Here is a 5,522-nt window from a genome sequence, read left to right as displayed (position 1 = left end):
TCTATCAATATCTCTAATTTTTCTAAATCGTTTATTTATTCGTCTCTTTCAAAATTTGACAATGAATTTATAAATACTTTTTCTTTTCATCGAAACATATCCAACTGTAAATACGATACTATGGAGAAAAATACAAATAACCAATATTCGATTAAATGTGATTTATTTATTTCGTGTCTTTCTGATATAATGACAGTTTAATAATACTTTTAACGAAATATAATGCGTTGCTATTTCATTGCATTGCTATAATTTTCTTTTCTTTCTTGCAACTTGTTATCAGTATTGTTAGAAGATTCACTATAAGCGTCATTTGAAAGATTAATATTTTCTATCAGTATCTCTAATTTTTCTAAATCGTTTATTTATTCGTCTCTTTCAAAAATTGACAATGAATTTACAAATACTTTTTCTTTTCATCGAAACATATCCAACTGTAAATACGATACTACGTAGAAAAATAAAAATAACCAATACCCGATTGTTATACCGTAATAGAATAAATATTAGAAAAATAAAAGAGATATATTTATAATATGATTAGAAAGGAGGATCAATTGTTATAAAATAACCATCGAGGAAAATAACGAGATCTTTTATGTGCTTCAGACGAACGTTTACGAATATCTCTTTGACTTTAAAGCAGAAAAGAGAAAAGAAGTAAAGCGTGGAAGAGATCTTATCTTGAAGATAGCTCCGCGCATTCCATTCCAGCATATTGGCAGTACGCTTTATCGGTAACGACGATAAAGTCGACCGTATACGATACTTCGTGTGTATACGTGTAAGTATGTGTACTTGTATATATGATCAAATTCGTTTCGTAGACATATACATACATATACACGATTGTAATGCAACAAGTAATTAATTAAATATAGAGTAATATAATAAATATGAAAAATATAAATAATATAAAATAATACAAACTAATAAATTAAATATAAAAAAGAATTGATCATACATAAACATATATACATACACATATGTATATAATATACATATATAGATATATACAAATGATTATTCGTACACATATATACGCGACTGTAATGCGAGGAGTAATATTTATAAAAAAAAAAGCTGATTAATAAACTATAGTATAAGTATTGATAGACATTGTTGAAGATTAAGTTCAATGTATCCTATTACTCATTCTCTTTCTCTTTCTTTCTCGCTCTTTCTTTCTCTCTTTCTCTCTCTTTCTGTGTGTATTCCCATCTCTTATTAGTTATTACTGTCCTATTCGAAAGCGTGGAAAAGTAATTAATTCCAAGACGGAAGACGAATGCATTTCTACGTAACTGTACATTAATCTAAAAAGGAAGCTCTCTCTCTCTCTCTCTCTCTTTCTCTCTTTCTCTTTCTCTTTCTTATTGGAAATAGATCTCGTTTCTATTATCCAAAGAAGATATCTGTATTATTACAATCGAAAAACATAATGTTTTCCGTCGTATAATTTCGTCAAATAAAAGTCGATTCGACAAAGAACGACTGCAAGTTTTATTTTTATTATTTATTTAAATCGATAATCCGAATAGTTTCACTTAAGAGAGATGCTTGTTGAGAATAAGCCTTGAATTTCATATATGAGAAATAAGAAAGTGATAAAAATAAGATCGATCTAATTTTATCAGAAAGAAATCGAACAATGATAAAAAGCCTCTTTGCATGAAATATATCATCCTTCTTACATTGTGTCCCTTAAAAGCAACCTGGTTTCCTTTAGACATGGATCGATATCCTAGAAACACGAGGTAAAATTCGAGAAAGAAATAGTTGACCTTTCCTCTTGGATGCTGCCAAAGAGTCGCATTTCTCTTTCTCTTTCTCTTTCTCTCTCTCTCTCTCTTTCTCTCTCTCTCTCTCTTACCAACCAACGAACCAACCAACCAACCGACCGACCGACCGACCAATGAATTCGCGTGGAACAACGTTTGGACTTCGTTGATTAAACGTCCGTAGGACGGACTCTTTCCTGGTCTACGTGTTCCCGTTTACAGCCTGAATTCGACGATGTGTCCTGCACCTGACGTCGTGAGTGTGGACGAAAGGGGTAGAAGAAAGAGAGAAAGAGAGAAAGAGAAAGACAGGGAAAGGTCGGGCTAATTGGATGTCGGAGGCGCAATCTTGTGGTCTCCATTTGTCATTCGGTAGAGCGAGAGAGTGTCGTCGTCCTATTCTCTTTTAGTCTTTCTCTCTTTCTCTTTCTCTCTCTCTCTCTTGGTTCGCATCTTTCGTCTCTCTCTTTCTCATGCTTACGATTTTACTCATCCCTCCATTTTCTTCTCTGTCCTTCTTGTTTTCTCTTTTCATCTCTTTCTATTACACGGAACACTCTCGTACCAGATACGCTCGCACACACAAGTGGAATCTTTCTTTGAATTAGATAGTCGTAACCGTCCTTGTGGACGCTAGCCGGATATTACGAGAATCCTGAAGGGCGTGTTGACCCTTCGAGGAATTCGATCCACCCCTATCCTCCAGATCGAGCCAAAAATTTCACCGTTTCGTCTCACCGTACGATCGCTGTGAACGTTCTTTGAACAGGTTTGCGGCTCTTAATGATTCTTTTTCTTTTCCTTCTCGTCTTTTTACGACAATTCTTTTTTTTTTTTTTGATAGAATATTCTTTTCTTTCTTTCTTTTTTCTTTTTCTTTTTTTTAAATTCAAAGAATTTTTGATACAAGAGAAATATTGTTAAGAAAATATATATAAATATCACTGACTATCGAAAATTACGAGTTGAAGAAAACATCGCATTCGAAATCGCTTGCGATCTTTTCTTAAAACAATTCAAATTATTTTTTGGAATGGGAAGGAAGAAAAAAATCGTTGTTGCGATATTCCCTTAACGAGAATTAACGTGACATTATTACCGTGACCGAGTTTCGTGAATGCGTTCTCTAACGACAGTAATTTTGCTTCGTTGAAATCGTAGAATGTGCTTGGCAATCGTAAACTTGAACGCTTGTGCAAATGAACATAAAAAGAAAGAAATAAGAAGGAAAGAAGGGAGGAGAAGGAAGAAGAGGAAGAAGAAGAAGAAGAAGAAGAGAAAAAGAAAAAGAAGAATAAGAATAAGAATAAGAATAAGAAGAAAATGTCGGAGAAGAAAAATCGTACCATTAATGGCAAGCAGCATGAAAATTATTGCAAGACTACGCTACGTACTCAACATTGTTAAACCCATTTAAACCGATACAACCGACTTCTTTTGAAAGTTGGAAAAGTGGAACGAGATGATAACAAAACCGATAACGAGTCATCGCAAAATTGCCATGAACTGAAAAACAATGGTCAACTTTTAAAGGAATGATTATTATTGTTGAAGGTGAACAATGGAAGTGAAGGAATAAAATAAAAGTCTATATAAATAACTTTTTCTCCTTCTTCTCTTTAGAATCTCAAGTACTTATAGCGGTCAGTAAGTACTTACTTCGTACTGTGATATCTGGTTCGATTTAAGATTAAGTACGTGAATTAGAGTAACGCTTTTTTAGAAAGAATAATTAAAGTTCGACGAGAAAAGTAAACTTTTCTTGCTTTTTAACATACAAAGTGTTTGACAAGTGTAACATAGTGTTTTAAATAGAGATTTCTTTTGAATTCTGTTTATTTTTTATATTTTATGACAACAGGAGAGAAGATATTAATAAGAATTAAAAAAAGAAATAATAATCGAACAAGTTACATATTTACGGTTTATTTAATATAAATAATGACGCGAATCAATACTTTCATCGTTAATACAAAATGAAATACTGTTTCAGCTATGATAAAGATTATTAAATAATATATTCTACACATTTGAACAAAGGATCGATCGATTGGATAATCAAAACATTTCACAAGCTTTTAAAAAACGATCTAAAATTTCAGCTTGTTTTATCCTTCGTCTCTGTATTACATAATAAATACGATCATATATAATATTTATTGATCAGTAAATGAATTATTATACTTCGAATGCAAAGAAAAAAAGAAATTAAGTAGGAAACTTTATGTAACTTTAATAAAATAGCTATATGATATATCGTTTTTTACGTTAAAATGAATGAGAAAGAGAGAGAATGAGAGAAAGAGAGAGATTATTGTACAAAAGAGCAATAATCCGAAGAACACGACCATTCTCTTTCCTTCCATGCGAAAGTTCGTCCATGCAATATCGTTAGATTAAGTTTATAGCACGGAATAAAGCGGTGCAGTTGATACTTACTCAGATTTAAAAGCGAGAACTGGGTCGCGGGACGAATCGAAATGGATATTTTGCTGACGACTACTCACCTGAAACAGAGAGAGAGAAAATATGGGCTCGGTTAAAATCTTCATTTCCATGGTTATTTGCGGGAATATTAGTGTGCGAAAGCAAATAGATTTCCTTCTGTCGCTGTTCTTCCCCTCTTTCCCTTCCCACCCCGATCTTTCCTCCACCTAACCACGCATTTACTCTTTCCCAACATTCACGACGTTTCTTCGGTCTTAAAGCTTTCCTTTGGCCGACGCAACGCTTTCCACCTTCCTCAGTTTTAAACGAGAAAAGCTATTCCTGTTCTTTGTTTTATAGAAAGTGGACCAAGTTTACTAGTTATATATCTAGCTTAATCATTAAACCGTACAAATAGTCCCTACGTTTATTTCTTCGATAACTACATATATATATATATATGTGTGTGTGTGTGTGTATGCGTATGTGTGTGTGTATATACTTAATTAATTATAAATATCTTAAGTAGTATTATGCAACTAAGTTTCCACGAGAGTAATAAAAGTTCAGTGGAAACTTTAATGCGAGAAGGAAAGATAAATATAATATGTATACATATATTTTTATGCTTGCGGCTATTAAAAAAAATATCAGGCGTATATGTGTGTAATATATCGGAAAAACTGGAACGATTTGTTAGACCAAAAGGAAGAGGTTAATTACAATAAATATAATTACAATAATATAAATCAAAGGAACAGAATTATGACGATTATGTAGCGTGCGAAAATAAAAGTTATTATCGAAATAAGAATAAATATCTAAAGAGAATCTCCGACAAACGTAATTAATACAATTTCTAAAATCAAACAGATTACATAATAATAATAATAATAATAATAATAATAATAATAATAATAATAATAATAATAATAATAATAATAATAATAACGTTGAATTATATTCAAAACGGGATAGACATCGTAGCCTAACGAAAGGGGTGAGCTATTTCCGAACGTAATGAAGACATATACGGTCAGCATTCGATAGATCAAGTAAATCCGAGAACGTAGGGAGGGTTTGCTATCGATGATCGATACATTTAGCGAGACCCTTCGCTCGTGCCTCTGTACTCTCGTACACGCGTTCGACCTTCCATCATCCCGTTCTAATCGGCCGAGTTTATACTCTGCCCGCGGCTTAGCCACTAATCAACTAGTGCTAATGTTCCCGACTTCACGCGTATTCGTATCCTTGAAGTAAACTCTAGTGAAACGACGATTTCGCGTCTCTATGTTGAATCAAAGAGAAATA

General features: G+C 32.8%; 1 protein-coding gene across 8 annotated transcripts in view; it reads right to left on the bottom strand.

The window, feature by feature from the left end:
* The window catches only part of LOC122627550 (teneurin-m), a 674,747-nt gene that overhangs the window by 539,599 nt on the left and 129,626 nt on the right, over window positions 1–5,522 (bottom strand). Inside the window, exon 1 of one of the 8 annotated variants that reach the window (XM_043808713.1) lies at window positions 4,221–4,236. The exons of the other annotated variants lie outside the window; for them this stretch is intronic. The gene's annotated coding sequence lies outside the window, so the exon portion shown is untranslated. Of the gene's footprint in view, window positions 1–4,220; window positions 4,237–5,522 lie in introns of those variants that run through there. 8 annotated transcript variants of the gene reach the window in all.

This window comes from Vespula pensylvanica, chromosome 3, assembly GCF_014466175.1.
Source record: "Vespula pensylvanica isolate Volc-1 chromosome 3, ASM1446617v1, whole genome shotgun sequence".
Taxonomy (NCBI): Eukaryota; Metazoa; Arthropoda; class Insecta; order Hymenoptera; family Vespidae; genus Vespula; species Vespula pensylvanica.
Note: the sequence above shows the minus strand (reverse complement) of the source record. Positions and strands in the feature narration are given on the sequence as shown.